The following is a 19,856-nucleotide window of genomic DNA, read 5'->3' on the forward strand; positions in this document are numbered from 1 at the left end:
TTACTTATTTGTATGCAATGAAAGACAATAAACAAAAGAAACAATAGTAGTTGTAAAAGTTTTTATTGTTTATTCAATATCCTTCACTAATTACAACTCTTTCGGTAAGAAGTAAAGTTATTTACAATGGGCGAGGTACAAGTGATCATAGAACACTTAAAATTACTAAGTGTGGATATCACAACTACTTTCTTGATTAATCAATACAAAAAACTAAGACAAAATGTGAAAAACATTTCGATGAGTACTGGCATTTTAAAACGTTATTTTTCAAATTAGAAATTCCAACTAAGAGAAATGAATAAGTCGTGAATGCAAAACTTGGAACAAAAAAACAAGACGATCATAAAGACAATTACTGCTGTCAAAAAACAGCGTAATAAACTATGTCAACAAAACACGCTTTGCATGTTTCGATTGCAAGGTCTATTACGGAAGTTGCACGAGTTTCTTGATTAATATAAGAAATAAAAAATGGTTTGATTCATGGGAAACTTTCTCTAAAACGCTTGAGATTTATCAAATCTTTTTACTAAAACGTGACCTCCCTTAAGGAGTAGCATTTGTATTTTCCTTCCGAAATGCTTGCTAATTTGCAGAGTTTGCAAAATTTAGATTAAAGCACTTGTTAATGATTTTGCGAGGTTCTAGACAATTAGTTCCTGATGAAAACTAATCCTGATTCTTGTTTACTTTTGATTTCTGGTCCCTCGATATTTCAATTTGTTCAATGGTTTCGCGAAAACTTCTGATGATTGAATTTTGCCGTTTAACGAGGAGTCTCAAAGGCGGAATGATTGTGACCAGCCGCCATTAAATTACAGTTACTACCTCTAGTATTAATCTCTGACTATCTTGCTCTGTCCTCCCGAGTTGACTTCGTAAAGACTTCTTGTCTTCCCTCTCCTAGATTGTGATCCACACCATTCAGCAATCAGTATTCACGCTGAAAGAGAGCAAATGTGCGTGTTAAAATCAGAGGAAATTCAACTTGTTTACAACTGAAGAAGCTGTAGCAAAGCATGCGACAATTTGCTTTGTCTCTGTATTGATTGTCAGGGATTATGTGAAATTGATTTACTATCTGTGGTACTTTCGTCATTAACTTTCAAACTGAAGTTTGGCCTTTCTGTGGAGGCAGGGAAGTTGTGTGATAACAACACTTTGTTACTTCTTTGTTGCATTAGTTAAATTAGCTTCGTTATTCTCCGCACTGGTAAATTGAATGATGCATTGATATTGTCAGGAGAAGTGAGATGTTGATCGTATTACAGACAAGTCAACTAAAAAGCGAGATAATTTGGAAATCAAACGAGGGTTTCGCGATTGCGCACCCATCTCTATCAGGCGCGAAACGAATAAAATTCAAAACAAAAAGACGAACAAATAAATTTAAAAAAAAAAAAAACTGAAAATAACTTTAAAAGCCTCAAATACAATTACCGCAAGCGAAGACCAAAAGACTCTACACATGACTTTGTTGTCCGTCGTTGGTGAAAACTTTTTGAAAAACAAAAATAATTAAAATCAACTTCGACATCTAATTTGAATTTTAGTTTAGCACGTGAAAACAGGACCTTTGTAAAATTATTGTATTTTTGCAAATCCTATATCCACTGTCAACATAAACCCTTAACGCTTTTTCAACTTTCCTTCCCTGTCCTCATTAAAATGTCTGAACTTTTCTGCGAGTTTGAATTTGGCGGGTTTCTGGCACACAAACACGTTTGCTAATTATCATAATATTGCGTCAAAATTCTACATTCTTTAGCATTTTGCATGTTTCTTTAAACCGAAATATTTCAACAAACTATTTTCATTACTTCGTTGGGTTAAAAAACATAGGAAAGAAAACCTGCGAAACTTTTATTATTCATTGACGACTAATTTTCAGCTTTTTATCACGTTCACTATTAGTGAATGAGCCGTCTGGCGGTCTTCCCTGGGAATCCCATTTCGTTTGCTAAAGATTTGTTTACATTCCGATCATACCATTGCTCGAAACAAATTTTGTTCATAAAAATGTCAAAGCTCAGTAGAAGTTGAAATTGCTCTTTTGATAAAATAAACACCACGTCCTGCAAGTTCCTCAAAATTCTAATCATCAGTAATCAGTGATCAGTAATTTTAACTTGCCGTGTACATACTAAAGCTCTGTCCGTGTCAATTCAAGTATGCGGTAAAATAGTTTTAAGTTTGCTATGGTCTAAAGCATTTTTTCATGGTGAATGGTAATAAGTAACGATGAAAAGTTGCACGATAAAAAAGAGATTGTACCTACATCACTCACACCATTGAAATGCGAAATGCAAAATTAAAACTCTTTCTGGCGAGTAAGCCAAATACAATATAATGCTGTCCTTTCCAATAACTAACTGCTCACCGAAAGCAAACCCGAGTGAAACTAACCACAAGCAAACAGTGCATTTGGCGTACTACGTTCTACAAAAACCCTGCAGTTTTTTTTTTTTTTTCAGGAAATCTTTAGCAAATTGAAACGCATTTTAGCAAATTGAAACGTTCTTGTTTAGCAGTGTAAATGAAAAGGAAGGCTCCGGTTGGCAGCCAGCTCCTTTTGAAAACACGATGTCAAAAACGGACAAGCTCATTACAAATCCAATCATCTCTCCTCCGATGCGTTTTGCCGCCCCGTGAGATTTTGCACGATCAGCGTTCAAATAGATTCCTAGTAAAATAAATAAGCTGATTTGAATAACTTTTTTGCCATAGTTGCATGGATTTTGCATCTTTGGTTTTTGATTTATCTGCACACTTCATAGTATTTTTGAAAGGCGTGAATCAAATATTATAAGTTACAAAGAGAAAAGTTTTTCTTTCTTGTGCCTTCCAAAACGTAAAATGTGTATCGCCTGTCACGCCTGAGCAAATCTACTTTCCCTGAAGAAAAATATAACACTTTTTCGGGTTCTTTAAATCTTCGAGTTAACACTGAGCTAACCTATGACCACGAAAGTCTCGAAACCATTCAGGGTTATCGATGATTTTAATGTGAAAAAAGGAGTTACCACTGATTGATCTTGCGATAGATCCCACCCCTAGCCCCGCCTCCACAAAAAAATAATAAAATAGAAAAAAAAAATAGAAAATATAGCCACAATGCACTTGAGTTCTAGATTTCCTCAGATATATCTTTGTAAAAGTGCTCAATACCTTATTCTTGCAATATCAATACTATGATTATAATAATTTGTTACCCGATCGACTTTGGTGCTTTGCAAAAAAAATATTCAAACAGGCGAGAGCGCATCGAAGTAGCCTGCGTAGCAGCCGTTTTATTTCCTTTTCCAGGCAGAGAGATCGAACAAGCGAGCAAGCAAGCGGGTGAGCGAAAGAGCACGCCTGGGGTGAGCAAAAACCTATGTTTAGCACTCGCTCGCAGTTTCGTTCCCTTCGCGTGCTTTTTTGGAAACGCTGCTACGTAGGCTAGCATCGAAGAGGATTCGTAATGACATAAACCGTATTCCCTCGATTCAACACCCACACCGATTAAACAACTGCCCCTTCTCGAACAAGTAGCGCACAGAATCATGAAATTTTAAATATATAAAGATCTGTAAACTCGAGCCACCCCTATCTCTCGACGAAACCAGAATGAATGCAAAGCAAATTTACCCCAGGTTCTCACCAAAAATTTCTTGTATAGAGAGGAATGCTTAATCGAGATAATAAGGTTAATTAATGTTAAAATAAGCTTGTAAACTTACCGTGAAGACGATGATGAGAATAGATCCGTCGTGATACTGGTATGCATTGTGGAACTACAGAAGAATAAAACAAGTCAATAAAAAACTGCTGCTGGATAGTTCTTTATCATTGTTGTTTAATAACGTAGTTAGCATCTTTTACGGAGCAATAATACCGAAAAGAGACAAAAAAATTACCCCTGTACCCCAGTCTCGCATATTTTCTACATGCCCCAGTTTGTCCCTGGTAGGTGAAGCAAAAACCAGGAGAGTAAGATTACATGGAGTTAGTTGGCATGCCTTCCAAAGGTTACCCTGCCTTCAAGCGTGTGACCCCTACAATCAGGGAGCCCCTCCCCTCGAACCACCCTCCCTTCTCGTGTAAACAGTTCGCTGCTATTTATATTGAAATGTGTAAAAAGCTTTCTCGCCGGGGGCAGGGGGGAAGGGGGAAGAATCTGTATTAAGGGAAGCCATGTAGCCAGGGAGAAAATGTTTTCGTCGTAAACAAGCTATCATGTTTCATGTGGCTGACATGTTTCACAGACTGTCATGTTTCACGTGAGGTTGTAGCGTGATTTGATTCTTGTTTACGTCAGCATGCATTCTTATAAGTGTTACCTAGCCATACTTTGACAAGTACAAACAAAAACTATTCTTGAAATACCTACCATAAAATAACATCAAAAGCCCTGCTGCTCAAGCGCGATGCAGAGTCAACAAGTGACAACTGGAGGTTTCTTTGCAAACTTTTTTGTCTTGAAAAGGAAAAAACAAACAAACAAACAAACGGAAGTCAAGCCTAATGACTAAACTCAGTGGTGCCCTATTTGTTATAGGCAACGAAAATACACTGACAAACGAAAGTTTTAAAACCACGACAAACAAACACACTTGAACTAACTACACAATTATGCTTACCTGTTCGACACGTCTTTGGCTAAAGCAGCAAGTGAAGACCTATCAGAAATAAGTAGTTGTGACAATGCAGCCACTTCTTTCTATCCTCTTGTATAGCAGGCTTAAAGTGCAAAAATACATTGAAATTTAGATCATGTTCGCCTCGAGGAAAATGAAATGTCCCGCAAGCGTTTCAGTGATCGAGTGCTTGTAACTTTTAGTATGAACACAAAAAAGATTATGCCTATATTCAAGGTAAAGATAGAAAAAAGTCTTGACAAAACTAATGTTCAAACTTATACGATAGTGGTGATAAAAGTTCCCACCAACCCGAAAGTATTCCACCGGAAGACTTCACAGCAGAAGAAGGACAGAGCAAGTCGGACTGAACCTCCAGGATCGGATTAAACACGTGCAGCTTCTGTGTGCGCTAAATCATCAGTACAGGTTGAACATATCGCTGTTTCGGTCCAAAATATCGCCTCTTATTTAGGAAGCGTATTTGTCTCTCGTTACATCGTAACTTTCTTTTTTTATAAGCTTTGAGGGGTAAAACTCTCTATGTTTCGTAGCATAAACCGAGCAAGAACTCCACGGAGGTGATGGCAAACTGACCTTGTGATGAATAAATTATCAAAGCCAGCGTGCGCTTTTGGAAATAATTTGAGCTAATTTGAAATGTAAATTTGCAGCATTGATCGGTTTCCCGCCAGTTTGTTACACTTCTTAGTAAGTTATTTTTTTATTATTATAGGAGTAATTTTTAGGAGATGAACTCAATTGTAACTTTAACAAAAACCCACCATGAAGTCTTCATCAGGAGGGAAACGGTTTAATTTTGTCTAGTTTGTCCCGGTTGTGGAAGATCTGCAAAGCTGAAGTATGCCGTGACAAGGTTTCAAAGAGACGAGGTGGGATTCTTTAGAGATGAGAAGGAATATTACAAGGCCTTTAGCTTTGAAAACATCAAAGAGTACCAAAGAAGCAGTGAAATTAAAGGAGACGGCAAATTAAAGGTTACTCTTAAACATGGAAATTCGCCCGGAAAGAACTAAAACTATTGTTATCTTATCTTCACGAACAAATTCAAGAACGAAGTGGGCTTCACGGTTGGAAGCAGGGCTTTATTGAGGGCATTGCATGTTCACGTGGCAAGACAATTTCCACTTTTAACTCTATATCACGTTTTTAAGCCCTTTTCAACACACACAGGACTGAGATAGTAAAATCCGGCCGCGCTGAGAACCAATCAGATTGCAGGATTCGTTACCGTGCCATCTTGGAAAAAATGAAGCCATTTATCGTTTGCCGGAAAATGATGCCTGCTACTGCTTCTTAAATAAATCATAGGCACGCAAGGCGTGCAAGAGTAAGTTTTTGTGAACTAAAAGTCTCGGAGATAGGAGCATTCATGGAGCTATTTACAGTACTGATTTGGTTAATTTGACAAGTTTTTTGGTCGCGATGTACAGCAAGAACGAAACTGGGAATTTATGATGCACATACGATGTTACATCGGTAATGGTAAGATAACTAAATAGTAAGCCATAAAATGTTTGACTGAACAAACTACAGTAACCTGACAGGTCTCCAGATTAATGTAGATACCATCTTATTTTCTAACAGGCAATTTGATTCGTTCTCTGATACAACCCGCACTGTGACTGGTGTGACACGCGCACATGCATAACTTCCTCACTAACCGATCACAAAGCCCTTCCAACCCCCAAGAGGAATTTTTCCTCAAAAGTACTCAAGTTAAGAGGACTTTTCGCATTTTATTGCTGGTTTTCAGTGTCACGCAATTCAAAGTAGATCAAAATGAGCATCAAAACCGGTCAATAGATAAAGTCCAGAATCTGGGAAATGAAAGAAGGTAAATATACAAAGACTCTCGCCAAAATTCTGGTCTCAGCAATTTTTCCTATGCGAGATATGCGGAGAAATTTTTTACCCAAATTTATAGAGATTTGTATGGAGACGCCATGCTGGTGCCCATACGGATGGGCACCAACATGGCGGCCGGAAACCAACAGAAACATCTGTCACTGAGTTGTGCTACAAAAGCGTGAATTTATCCCTCGAGGAACTCTAAAACATGAAAATAATACTTTTTCTAAGACCTGAACTGTTCAGATAGCCAAGTTTCCCGAAATAAGTCACTTTTTTAACCATCATGACAGCTCTCTAGGCCGTCATGTAAATGCCGCGTCGCGCAAAAGCTTAGAAATTCAAGCGTTGTGTATCACAAAACCAAGAACCCATTCGGAGCGAAAATTTGTATGAATATTAGTTTTCAGCTGCTCTTATACATCATTTAAGTAAAATCTCAGGAAGATCAATAGTTTTGTAGTTCGAATTTTAGTGACGTCATGTGAAAACCAGCTATACGAGTCGTAAGTTTACCGTTTTTACACAACACAACCCAACAACACTACTTCACCGAAAATAGAGAGAGAAAAAAAACCTCTCTGACACGTTGAAAGTCTGATTTAATTAAGTTGCACTTTAATTTGGTGCCACGCAAGCCACACACTGTTGCACTATTTATGTAACCGTATTGTTACGTACGAGGTGGCCTCAACTAAAAGCCTGATGGTTTCTAGAGGTCACCTCGCCTCACATTAAAATATTTATAAATATTGTACATTAAGTAAAAAGGTAAAATAATCAGAATGAATGAATGAACGAACGAACGAACGAACGAACGAACGAATGAACATTTGAACAGTTTTCATGCTTTTTACCTTTAAAAATATCGGACTGAAAAGAATGTCATAAAATGCCCATCAAATAAAAATATTAAACTGCTACTGAAGAGACGTAAAAGCCGTCCAGAAATGAAAGCTTCTTTTTTGTTTAATATCCTGGGAACAATAGCCGATAACTTGTCAATTCTGTAAGGGCCTCTTCATATGAGCCCGGTAACCGGGCTGGCTCGGTTACCGGGACGAATTTTGCTGTCTGTTCATATGGGAAATTTTAGCCCGGTCTACCGGGATAAAATCCAAGAAACACAACCAAAATGGTGGAACATAAACTTGTAGCATTCACGGCTGTCGCAGCTTTGTGGACTCTTGCAACTTTACTAATAAAGCTAATTCGCCTATTCCTAAAGTGGAAATACATACAAGGCAAAAATTATGCCATTTTGGCCGCTATGTTGCGAAAGCAAAGCTATTTCGTCTAAAAAGTTTCATCCTGGTTACCCAGGCTGGAGTGTTCATATGGGAAAATTTTCATCCCGGTTACTGAGATGTCGGTCGCAAAACCCAAGATCTCGGTAACCGGGCCAGCGTGGCTTCTCATATGAACACATCGAAATTTTTACGAAGGAAAGAGAAGCGAGGCGAGATCTCAGAAACCGAACCAGCCCGGTTGACCGGGCTCATATGGAGAGACCCTAATCGAATTTACTCCCATATGAAAAAGAAAAGTGTTAAGTTACCATTTGGAACTAAAGATAGCAAACATCTCGTGGGAACATGTGGTGACGATTTGTCAGCTCTAATTGAATTTACTACCTTGTGAAAAACAATGTGTCAAATTACCCTTTGTAACTAAAAAATAAAAATATCTTGTTATATCTGCATGCAACAAGAACAAAACAATCGTTACTTGCACTTATTATTGTAAAAGTTAGAACTGTTTCAAATCTAAACAAACTCGTCTCCTCTAAAACATGTCCTAAGAACTAGAAGCGACGATTCGAGACCTCTAATTGAATTTACTCCTTGTGAAAAACAAAAGTATCAAGTTACCTTTGTAACTAAAAATAAAAATATCTTGTTCCATTTGCATACTACTAACTGATGAACTGTTTCAAAACTTAAGGCTCATGTCGTTCATAACTAGCCACCATTACACTGAACATTATGCACTCTAAAACAACCCAATGTATGTATGTAACTGTCACACTCCCCTCCAAACCGTCAGTCTTTATTTTTCAATTACCAGCCGAGTCCTTGTGTTTAATACAAAAAAACGCTCAAGACTTCATATACCTCACTTAAGTTATCTTGAACAAAAATAATTTCCTTTTTCTTCAACTACAATTCGTGTTGGTTATTAATGTGAATAAGCGAAAACCCTGATAACATTGAGGAGAAAAGATTTAGTTTCATTAAAACGTATCTTCTCATTCCAGTAGTACACAAGAACCATTTATTGATTATAACTGTAAAATCGTCACAGAATAATATCTTTTTGTTCTATTGACGAAATTAATCGTAGTCTCTTCGCTTTTGACATCGAAATTTATCAATGGATGCTGTAATTAACGACACGCCCGGAACACTCATCACGAACTCTGCAGCAATATTTAGGTTTCAATACAACACGCAAACGATTTGAACCTGGTCACAACCTCTTCACATTCCCAGTAGTGCATTCTGCCCCCCCTAAAATACAATTGATCCTATCATAGAAACCACATCAACTTGTTTTTCATTCACATCTTACAACTAGTAGTAGAGCGGCTAAGACTCAATTCAAAAACTTATCTCATGAATGGGAAAAGCTCACTTTTCACCGCATGCTCGTAGTTATATGCCAAACACTATGTTTCTTTGACTGATTATCCAGTTACAAATGATTATCAAACCCGCCCACAAAATCCTCAGCCTAACCCACAGAAAATGTCGAAGTAAGCCCAATATATGAATACTTCCTCCTCTTTTATAGAAGAATAAATATGGCCGTTCTGAACTCTATTGGGATCAAATCTTCTCACATACCATTTACCTTTACAACGAGAAATTTAATTGGCTGCTTATAGTACATCCAATCTGATTGGTGTGACATACATACATCTCTCGCTCACTCACTCACTCATCTATTGACCCATCCATAACATACCCCGACGCGCCGACTAAGAGGTATTTTTTTTACAAAAAATAACTCAAAAACTATTCACTTGAGTTTTAAAAAAAATTATACCCTAACTAACTAGTTCTGCTATTGAATTGATACTCAAATAGCAATAATATTTAGATATACTCAATCTGCCCTAGTTAAAACTTTTTGGAGAAAAGTAGGATTAAAAAGCCCGATTTCCTAGGTGGTTCTGACCTACTGAAAACTACTGCATCGAAACCCTAACGAAAATAACCATAAGGGTCAATTTTCTCTCTATTATACATGAACTATGATGTCAATATTATGGCTGACTAGGAACGCCCACTAGATCTGAAGGGTCTGTTGTACACCCCAGTTCTTCTGACTATCACCACGTTAGGCCTATCTTTACTTCTGTGCTAATGAGCTCGCTGTGGCACCTTTAAACAATCAAAGGAAGCAAAGAAATTGTTTTAGAAAAAAGTTTCGTTTTCTAAAAACTGCTCGAATAAGAAATAACAATTTTGTATGACAATAAAATATTAATATATGTTAGTTACTAAATTTGTGAAATCCTACAGATTGGTATTGCATTGATTTCATAATTTCTTAATCCTACAATTGAATATACTTTAAATGCATAATTTTGGAAAAAACTAGCTCTGATTTTTTGTAATACTGTTCGAGTAATAAATAACAATTTTGTATAACACTTTAGTAAATTGAATAAATTAATGATTTCTTGATCAGCCAATCGAATTTAGTTGCATTACCACGGAATGCTACTCCATCACAGGTCACTCCCCCACAATTTGGTAGGTTTCCCCAACAATTCACCAGTACCCATTTATACTCCTGGGTGGAGAGAGGCACTGTGAGAGTTAGGTGTCCTGCCAACACAGTGTCCCTAGCCAGGGCTCAAACCCAGACCGCTCGCTCCGGGAACGAGCGCACTAACCATGAGGCCACTGTGCCTCCCAGCTGCAACTGCCTGAAATGATTCCCATGTTATGTTAGCATGCACCTCACATGAGCTCATGGGTACTGTAGCTGTTTTTTTGGACTGAAGGCATCGTCAAGTTAGCTACATTTAGCATGACCTCAGAGAACTTCACAGGCCAGGCTATGCTCCAAACAATGGCCAATGTGCTTAATAAATACATAATCAACACAATTGTTTGCTTGGATTGATCACATTATCAAGCCTTCACGACCTCAGATAACTTCATAGGGACCTCAGGCTCTGCTCCAAACACTCAAGCAATGTACTAGTACATGATCATAAACTTATAAATAGATAGAAATCATTACTGTTGTACATGTACCTATCTTCTTCCAGTATTTTCCCACGGGCCTGCCAGGGCCAATGTGGAGTTAAGCCTCCTGCGATTGTGCTTGCAATAGAGAAAAACCCAGGAGGAGGTAGTATGCCCCAAACCAAAACAAAACAACATTATTTTAAAGGTCAAACTTTCCCTTGATCATAAAAATCAAGACTCATTTGTGTCAGTTACAAATCACCCAGTCACTTTAAACCTGGTAATTACAGGTGAATTTTGTTTGCTTTAACTTCCTATTCATTACAACAAAATTAATTACATGTAGTGTTGATAATTTGACTCAAGCAAACTAGGAATATCCTAGATAACTAATCACCTTCATGGTCAAGTAGATCAAAAAAGTTTAGAGGTACACTAACCATATCTGAGTCTTTCTGCTGGAGTTCTTCTAGTACTGTTTCTGCAGCGAGAATGTTTTTCGTGGACCTTGACCTGGAATGGATGATAGCAGAAACGACATCAAAAAAGTAAATCATTTTATTGCGTTGCTTTGAAGACAGCGTTTGCCCAGCACTGTTAAATTTCGAAAGACGAATTACAGGGTATTTAAACACTAAGGTCCCGTCCACACTTATCCGGATATTTTTGAATCCGCAACTTTTTCTTTCCGTGTTCAAAAATTTCAACGTCCAGCATGTTCAAATCGAATTCACCTGTCCACATGCATCCAATGGTATCCGGATTCACTCTCGAGAAACTAGGCCTACATGTTGTGCTGCCATATTCATTTGGTTTATTGTTTGGTAAGAGACTGGACACGATTTTGCTACGTCATCGGATTCGAAAATATCCGGATTCACCGTCCACACGTTATCAGATTTGTTGGGGATTTATTTTTTTCCACTCTGGAGAGCGGATTCAGAAATATCCGGATTTGCTGCCAAATTTGCCGGATGCACGTGGACAGAAGCTGTATTCGGAAAGAAAAAGTTGTGGATTCAAAAATATTAGGATACGTGTGGACAGGGCCTAAGAAAACAACATGGCAACAAATCCAACCCCGGGTGAACAAACTTTCTTCAACAGCTTCGACAATATCAGAAATGATGCCAGGTTGCCATTATCACGTAATGATCTCTTAATATGCTTACTATAATTTTTATTCTTTGCTAGTAATCTTTTGCTAATAACAAATCACTTCATTTCTGGAGGGAAGTATGCTTCAAATGAGACTATTACTTTTTACCACTCTTACTTTGTGATCAATTTCTTCAAGAGACTGTACATCTTCAAGTAAAATATGAACATCTTTCCCTTTGACATGCATAACAAAACCAGAGCACACCAGAGCACACCAGATAACTTCAGCATTTAATGTCTTGTCTGCCTTTCTTAAATAATGATTTAGTTTTCAATCATACTACAACTGTTTCCTTTCATTACTGGGAATCAGAATGTCGTTGATTCCTCACTGTACCTTAACTTTGGGATCCTGCGGTTCACTTCTTAATGGCTGCTCCTATAAAGAGTAAAGGCAAAAATGGAGATTCTGTTAGATTCCTCCACTATATACATCACTGTCTGTTTACTACAAATTTTGCTGTCTGCCATTGCCTATCATGCCTGCCATTTTTGCAAGGAACAAAATTCATATTTTATTCTGAGCATGCAAAGGTAAAATTCTTTAGTGTCCTCTAGTTGGGGTCGCATTTCATATGTCAGCCTTGTATGCAGTGCCATTATCGTGCATGTTATATATAATTATCGAAGTAACAAAACCTTGCTCATTGATTTTGCATTCTCATCAGTTAAACGAAGGGATAACGGCTTGTCGCATCAACAAGAATCGAAAATGGAAACTTCCGTACTGTTTTCAAAAACATTTACTTTTTGTACGTCATTTCTGTAAGTGGTGTAAGTATTAGTATCGTATGTTAAATAAGTAATCGTATTGTTTTGTAGAGTAAGTTATGCAAATTGCAGTATTGTAAGTAGCACCTGTAATTGCATCGTAATGTAAGTAGTGTACATGTAAGTATAGGTAATCATACGGTTTCGAGTTCAATTTGGAATTAATTTGCACGAGTGAGTTTTTTAAAAAGCTGAAATTGCACGAGCCGCTTCGGCGAGTGCAATTTTAGCTTTTTGAAAAACTCACAAGTGCAAATTAACTCCAAATTGAACGAGAAAAACCGTATGATTACTTATTAATAATATAAACATGAAAAAATTCGCGTGGAGGAAGTGCCGGAAGATCTTTCTTGAAGCCATTTTTTCTCATTTGAGAAAACTTTTTTCAAAGTTTCAGCACAAAATTTTCATCATCATTTTACATGATATCATTTTCTTAGAAAAGTTGCTATTTTCTTACAGTCAATCATAATCCAGAATTTCGATGTGTAATTTGCACTGGTGTTACACTTTTTGCACTGATGTTACACTTTTTGCACTGGTGTTACACTTGAACTGCACTGCTCTTAGCCAATCAGAATCGAGTAATTTTTTCATGTGTATTATTAGTAGTGTAATTAGTGCATAAGTAATGAATTGTATAACAAGTTTTGTTAGTAACGTAAGGGACTTTAGTAGTTGTAGTACTGTTGTAAATTGTGTAAGTAGACGTAGCAGTGTTGTAAGTAGTGTGAATCATAACTAAAGTTATTAAAAAAAATTGCTACTTGATTTACATTCTTTCTCATTTGAAGATGCGAATAAAAAACAGGATATTCGAACGCTTGTAACGACTAATTCCCGTAAATCCTCTATTGAACCCCCCCTCTTCTCTCTAAAATTATTTAGCACCCCTCTCTTTTAAGCCCCCCTCATCTCCCCCCTCATCTCCCCCCTTAATTTGCAAAATCGAGTTAATAAATGATAGACTGTATTTGTAATGTAATCACAACTGTAACACTTGATGTCGACTGATCCGGTATGGTTTATTCACATGCTGAAAGTTCGAATCTGTTTTTGGTCACCATCTTTGTGGCAGGGGTAATTTGCAGAACGCTGAACGCCAAATGCCAAACGCTGAATGCACTGTTTGCTTGCAGTTAGTTTCACTTATATTTGCTTGCAGTTAACTTTTATTTATTGGACAGGGCCATATGCAATATAATGCTGCCTTGCTAACCGCAAGCAAACATGAGTGAAACTGCTAAACCGCAAGCAAACAGTGCATTCGGCGTTCTGCAAAATACCCCTGCCACCGTCTTTGGCTGCATGACATCCAGCTTCATGTGCTTGAGTCTTTCCTCTCAAATCTCCATATTTAGACAGTCAGTGCCCTGGTCCAAAACAGGAAGTAGGTCAGCATATTACCCTAGTCTGTTTCTTCCTCTTTTTTGATACCGGTAATGCGTTTCGCTAGGAACTGAATAAGCCCCACCTCTCAAATAAGCCCCCCCCCCCACCCCCCCGCCAAAAGTGCTTAAAATAAATAAGCTCTCAGGGGACTTTAAAATAGAGGATTTACGGTATTTTATCACCTAATAACCCCACGTGTGAAGTTTGCGGCTTTTTTGTCAATGCATAGTCAGTAATATTGATATTCTGCCGCACGCCTTTGCTGACATGCCAGTAGCCATTATGATAAAAATAGTTTCCTTTCTCACTGGTAGAATGGAGAACTTAGTTCCTACATATAACATTTGATATCTCGGTTGCGTTTGTGAAATTCATATGCTACATGCTTTGCACAGTGAACCTGAGTCACGAAAGAACAGCTTATGAAATTAAGCTGACCAGAATTTTCCAATTTTGTTACCGGTATTTATAAAACTATGCGCCGTGAATTTCTGCTTAAAATGCCAGAAAATTAGAAAAGCCATTACATAGCTTTTGAATAAAGTATAATGAAATAAAACATATACCAAGTGTCTGGTTAGCAAAGACAAAAGTTTCTGTAATTTCATTGAAATTGTAATTTAGGGATAAAGTACTATTGAGAGTAAAAAACAACAGTTGTTACGAAGTGCCAGAAAGATAGAAATGCGTTTCCAATTGTTGTCTGCAGTTTTCGTTGAGTTAAACAAAGCAGACGACCCTAAATATTTAGAAATTTATGTCGTTGTGGATATCCTTTGATTTCATTGGTTTGTCAAGGAACTTACTTACTGTAGGAAAAAATTTAGATTATGAAGCAAATGTGATTGGTTCACACAATACCTTAGTTCCTGCAGATCTCATTTAAAATGAATTTAAAGTCCAGAGTTTCCTTTTCACTCCTTCATTTTCTCATTACAATCTTACGGGTTCCCAGCTACCCTCTACACAAATTTTAAAAGCTTGATTAAAGCACATTGTATTTTTTCCCTTCACAGGGATGAAGATTCCATGCAATCCTATTGTATAGTTCCCAGATACAGCCTTACTACATGCAACACGTTTTATTTTGAAGCAACATAGTATTATAGATTTATACATGGGTTTTTCTTGCACCCATTGATTGTTTTCATGTACAGTACGCAAAGTTCAAATTGCAGTCAAACCTTCCCATTAAGCGACCACCCAGAACGTCAAGCTTAGGTGGTCGCTTAGGGGAGGTGGTCACTTACGAGAGCTTAGACAATATTGGGTCAAAATTTTGCCTCATTAGCATATGGTAACTCTAACACTTTTAAGGTGGCTCCTTATAGTTTTATGATTGCACATGCGCGGAGGACAAAAGCTCAAGTAATCTGTGTGCGCTCAAAGGAAAGTAAGTGTTTTTCAATTTTTATGATGTCAACATGAGGACAAAAAGCAAAACAAACCGTGAATTTTCTCACGTTTCCTTTGGTGAATGTTTTTAAAATTTGGTTCAGTTGTAATCACATACAATTCCTATGAAATAACCTATTTTTGTTAAAATCTGTCAGAGCTAATCTAATATATTTAGAAGAATGACAAATTACAGAATATTGGAAAAACCATCTGAACAACCTTGACTCTTTACCCATTAAAAAGGTCAGGCGATATCATTTCCATGATGAGGCAAAGTATGGAAACATTTCACTGAAGGAAAGCATAAAAATTAAGGAGTTTAGGCCAAAATGAGGAATATATCTGCCTGTCATTAGATGAGATGTTGCCATGGTAATGGCCCCAGGCCTGTTCCAAGTCGTGCTACTGCCGTGCCGAACACAAATGAAATTGTCATTTTGATTTAAGCACGGCAGTAGCACGTTATTTGAAACCATTAAGCACAGCACCGCTGAATTCGGTTCAGCACCACTACTTAGCACAGCAGGCCTTGCCGTGCCGCACTGCAGTAGCATGACTCGGTTTCAAACGGCATGCTATTGTCGCGCCGAACTCAATTCATAAATTCATTTAATGTACCTTATTAAATGAAATTTTCGCGACACGTTAATTTCGTGATTTTGAGGTTCACATATTTTGCAACACCTTAATTTCGTGATTTTGCGAAAATTTTTCATTTTGACTCACTTTAATTTCACATTTTTGAGCCAGACACGCTTTATTTCTTTGTCAATGTAATTTAACATGTCCCTGAATTTGATCAAACAACTTAATCAACAATGTCCAAATAAACAGAAACGTAACTGATTATGTAAACAGTAACAAGAAAGATGTTCTCATAGTGCCTGCAATGCACGGTTTGTAGTTCATGCTTGAATTCAAGTCACGTTTTTAGTGGTCAATTGACCTCATTATCCATATACATTAAATATTCCTTTCTGCAGACTCCAAAGAGAAAATGTTGCCGTTTAGTTTCACGACTGATGCTGTTTAATTGTTTGCGTAAATGTCTTGATACGGATCAACAGGCGGTAGCACTTCTTTTCCAGAGGCGACAGTAAGAATGGAGGCATCTACTAAGAACGTTGAAGCAATTGAAAGGTTTAAGCAACTAGTGGAACAGCACAACAAGGGGCCTGTAAATGAACAGTTCGAGGATTGTACAAAAGAAGTGCTACCTGGAGTGGGGACGGAAAGCAGTAGTGATGAAGAGGACCAGAACATTACCACAGAATAGTTCAAAATGATTGTTATAAACGTGTGTAATGGTAATAAAGTCGCTTTTTAATTATTGACATAATGTGAGTCACTTAATTTTCGCGTCATGTTAATTTTGCGACATGTTAATTTTGCAACATTAAATTTTTGTGTCACTTAAATTTCGCATTTTTTTTTAAATTGTGAAATTCATGAAATTAACGTGTCGTGAAAATTTCATGTAATAAGGTATTTTGCATTATTTGCATACTATGATGCATGCACACAAATCAAAAACAGAACGACCAAATGGCATCGTGGCGTAAAGATTTATCAATTTGCCAGAAAGCTTGAGAGAAGAGGAATCCAATGGTGACAATAGCTCAACCGACATTTCCCAAGCTTTTTAAAAGAGATATTCACCTGCAACGTTCAACAGCTATTCTCCAGATAACAACAAAGAGACTGATTCAAGCAAATCCAATACAGGAGTCAGTACACAGAGTGAAGTGTGCAGCTTGAGGAAAAAGAAGCGAAAGGGACGGAGAAGCATGTGGGAAGAGCATCATGTCAATGAATTAGTAGATGTGATGTGCAGTAGCGTGTACTATGAGAAGTTGATTTTCACCAACACGAAAAATCTCCAAGAATGCAGAAATATACACTAATGTGCTCAAAGAATTGGGCCAGAGATATGAAGATGGTAGCTTCCCGTTCAGTGTAGATCAGCTCAGGAACAAGTTCAAGAAATGCATCTCTGAAATGCAAAAAAAAAAAAAAAACACTGGATGGATAGTGTGTTTTGTGTTTTGAATTTGGCATGATTGTATTAGGTTCAACACTGCTGAGCCAAAGTCATTTGAGTTCGGCACGGCAGTAGCAAGACAGGGGAAGAATAGGGGTATGCAAATCCGCCGATCCGTGCCTTTTTTCCCCAAAATCTGTCGATCCGCCAACATTTTCGTTCAAATCCAAAACCACAACCACATCCAGAAACAGAAGTGTAAAAGTTCAAAGGTAAACTAGTAAATGTGAATGCCATTGTTAATTTCACACAAATAGTAAAGGCAACATGCTTAATGACCATAACATGGTACAATTCCAATAACAATCTCACACTTGAGTTTAAATGAGCTTCGTTCGAAAAAAGAAATAATTTGGATGAACTCATCAACATACCGACCATGGCTGAAGAAAGATCTATGATCCAAATTTTGTTTAGGACCCAAGATTTGAACATCAAGACAGGCACAATCCGGAATCCGTGCTGAAATTCACAACTGATCCACAATCCACCGTGTTTTCAAAATCCGTGAATCTGCTCGATTTACCGCAAAAATCCACAATTTGTGCGCTTTTTAAGGCCAAATCCGTTGATCCGAAAACCTTTTCACCCCCCTCTTTGGAACAGGCCTTACTCCAAAAATTGACAACCAAAAAATAAGCCTTATTTTAACAGTACCCATACTGGTAAATCTCTACTGGGAAAACTTAAAGAGAAATAAACAGTTTCAATTTCTTACTGGCACTCTATAGGTGGGGGGGGGGGGGGGGGGGGGGGGGGAGGGTTCATAAATACTCTAGGAAGCCACCTTCAGGTTGTCTCTTTTAAGACTGATAGGGTACAGTCTATGTGCACTTTTCCTTTAAATTTTCGTATGTTGTATTCATGTGAAAAGTCAATTTGGAGAAAAAATCCAGTACTTCCCTTTGAGAAATTTCCCTCTCTTGTACTACACAGGAATGTGATAATGTTACAACACCAAATAATGTTCATGAAAAGATTAATCGATTCTGATTGGCTGAGAGCAGTGAAGTTTAAGTGTAACACCAGTGCAAAAAGTGTAACACCAGTGCAAATTACACATCGCAATTCTGAGTTATGATTGGTTGAAAGACAAAAGGAAATTTTCTAAGCCAATGATATCACATAAAATGATGATGAAAATTTTGTGCAGAAACTTTGAAAGGTTTTCTTGAATGAGAAAAATGGCTTCAAGAAAGATCTTCCAGCACTTCCTCCACGGGCATTTTTTCATGTTAATATTATTAATAAGTAATCATACGGTTTTTCTCGTTCAATTTGGGATTAATTTGCACTTGTGAGTTTTTCAAAATGCTGAAATTGCACTTGCCGAAGCGGTTCGTGCAATTTCAGCTTTTTGAAAAACTCACTCGTGCGAATTAATTCCTAATTGAACGAGAAAAACCGTATGATTACCTATACTTATTATCCAATTTCCGCTTTATCATCTGTCAAGTGGTCGCTTACGGGAGGTTAAAAAAAACGAAAGCTTTAAAGGTGATCGTGATCGCTTACGAGAGGTGGTCGCTCATAGGAGGTTTCAAATATAGTAAAAGTTATAAACGGAATTGTTAGTCAGCCTATCGATTTGAATTTGAACATCCAGCTGCTTATTTTCACCTGAAAATACGTTCGACTCCAAACCAAGCGCTTAAAAATGAAAAAATCTGCTTACCTTTACCTGATGCCTGCAGAAAGCCGCCATTTTGACATACCTACCACGTGACTCGAGAATCAAACTTGCTGTGCTGGGGTAGTGGGGTGGGGTCTTATTTGTGGCGGGACAGGTTTGAGCATAGCCCACGAATCTTGAACTTCCATGAAAGCTCTTTACGGAATAAGTCCAAGTATACAGCCAGCGAAAGCAACGATTTCGAAAGTTTGCACTCTAAATCAGGAGATTCCTCAAGGAAAATATGATAAGCGATGAGCGCAGTTTTTTTTACCGCTAACAGTTCAGGCCAAAAATCGATTTGAGTCGCAGAAGGACAACTCACAGAAGTGGCTTTACCTCTGTTGTTAAAGATCGTTAAACCATTTGGTAGACGCTGTTGTAATTGAAGAAGAGCTACGGAGGTTTAAACCTTCTAAAACGTAAGTGATTTTTAATCAGTTCACTATTTTTCTTTGTCAGATTTAATTTTCGCCACAACGTTCCTTCTGGAAGAAAGATTAGTTTAATAACTCATACTTCGTCTTCGTTTTTAGAATTTACCCGTGGGTACTCCCTATAGTCAGGAGCCCTGCTATAGTATACTTTGTTCTTTAAAAAGGTATCAAAGGGTTACCTTTTCTGTCAAAAACGGTAAATAAAAGTGTTTGAACCTCAGGGCGGGGCCTCCTCGTATAAAATTTTTGTTGAGATCTAAATCGTAAAAACTCTTTTTCCTTGGC

General features: G+C 37.6%; 1 protein-coding gene and 1 long non-coding RNA gene across 3 annotated transcripts in view; one reads left to right on the forward strand and one right to left on the reverse strand.

The window, feature by feature from the left end:
• Positions 1-39: 39 nt before the first annotated feature.
• Positions 40-19,557, reverse strand: LOC145462761 (uncharacterized). 2 transcript variants are annotated; one of them, XR_014041254.1, is made up of 6 exons: positions 19,138-19,557; positions 12,198-12,239; positions 11,140-11,212; positions 4,376-4,664; positions 3,726-3,779; positions 40-946 (listed from the first exon to the last, which is right to left on the reverse strand). It is a non-coding gene; the product is annotated as an uncharacterized LOC145462761 (long non-coding RNA). The 2 variants fall into 2 exon arrangements; XR_014041253.1 differs by lacking the exons at positions 40-946; positions 3,726-3,779; positions 4,376-4,664 and adding an exon at positions 8,273-9,880 and having other exon boundaries at positions 19,138-19,556.
• The window catches only part of LOC145462727 (uncharacterized), a 179,673-nt gene continuing 172,674 nt past the window's right edge, over positions 12,858-19,856 (forward strand). The window contains exon 1 of the mRNA XM_081446318.1: positions 12,858-13,242. The gene's annotated coding sequence lies outside the window, so the exon portion shown is untranslated. The remainder of the gene's footprint in view (positions 13,243-19,856) is intronic.

The sequence above is a fragment of the Orbicella franksi genome, chromosome 12 (assembly GCF_964199315.1).
Source record: "Orbicella franksi chromosome 12, jaOrbFran1.1, whole genome shotgun sequence".
Lineage (NCBI taxonomy): Eukaryota > Metazoa > Cnidaria > Anthozoa > Scleractinia > Merulinidae > Orbicella > Orbicella franksi.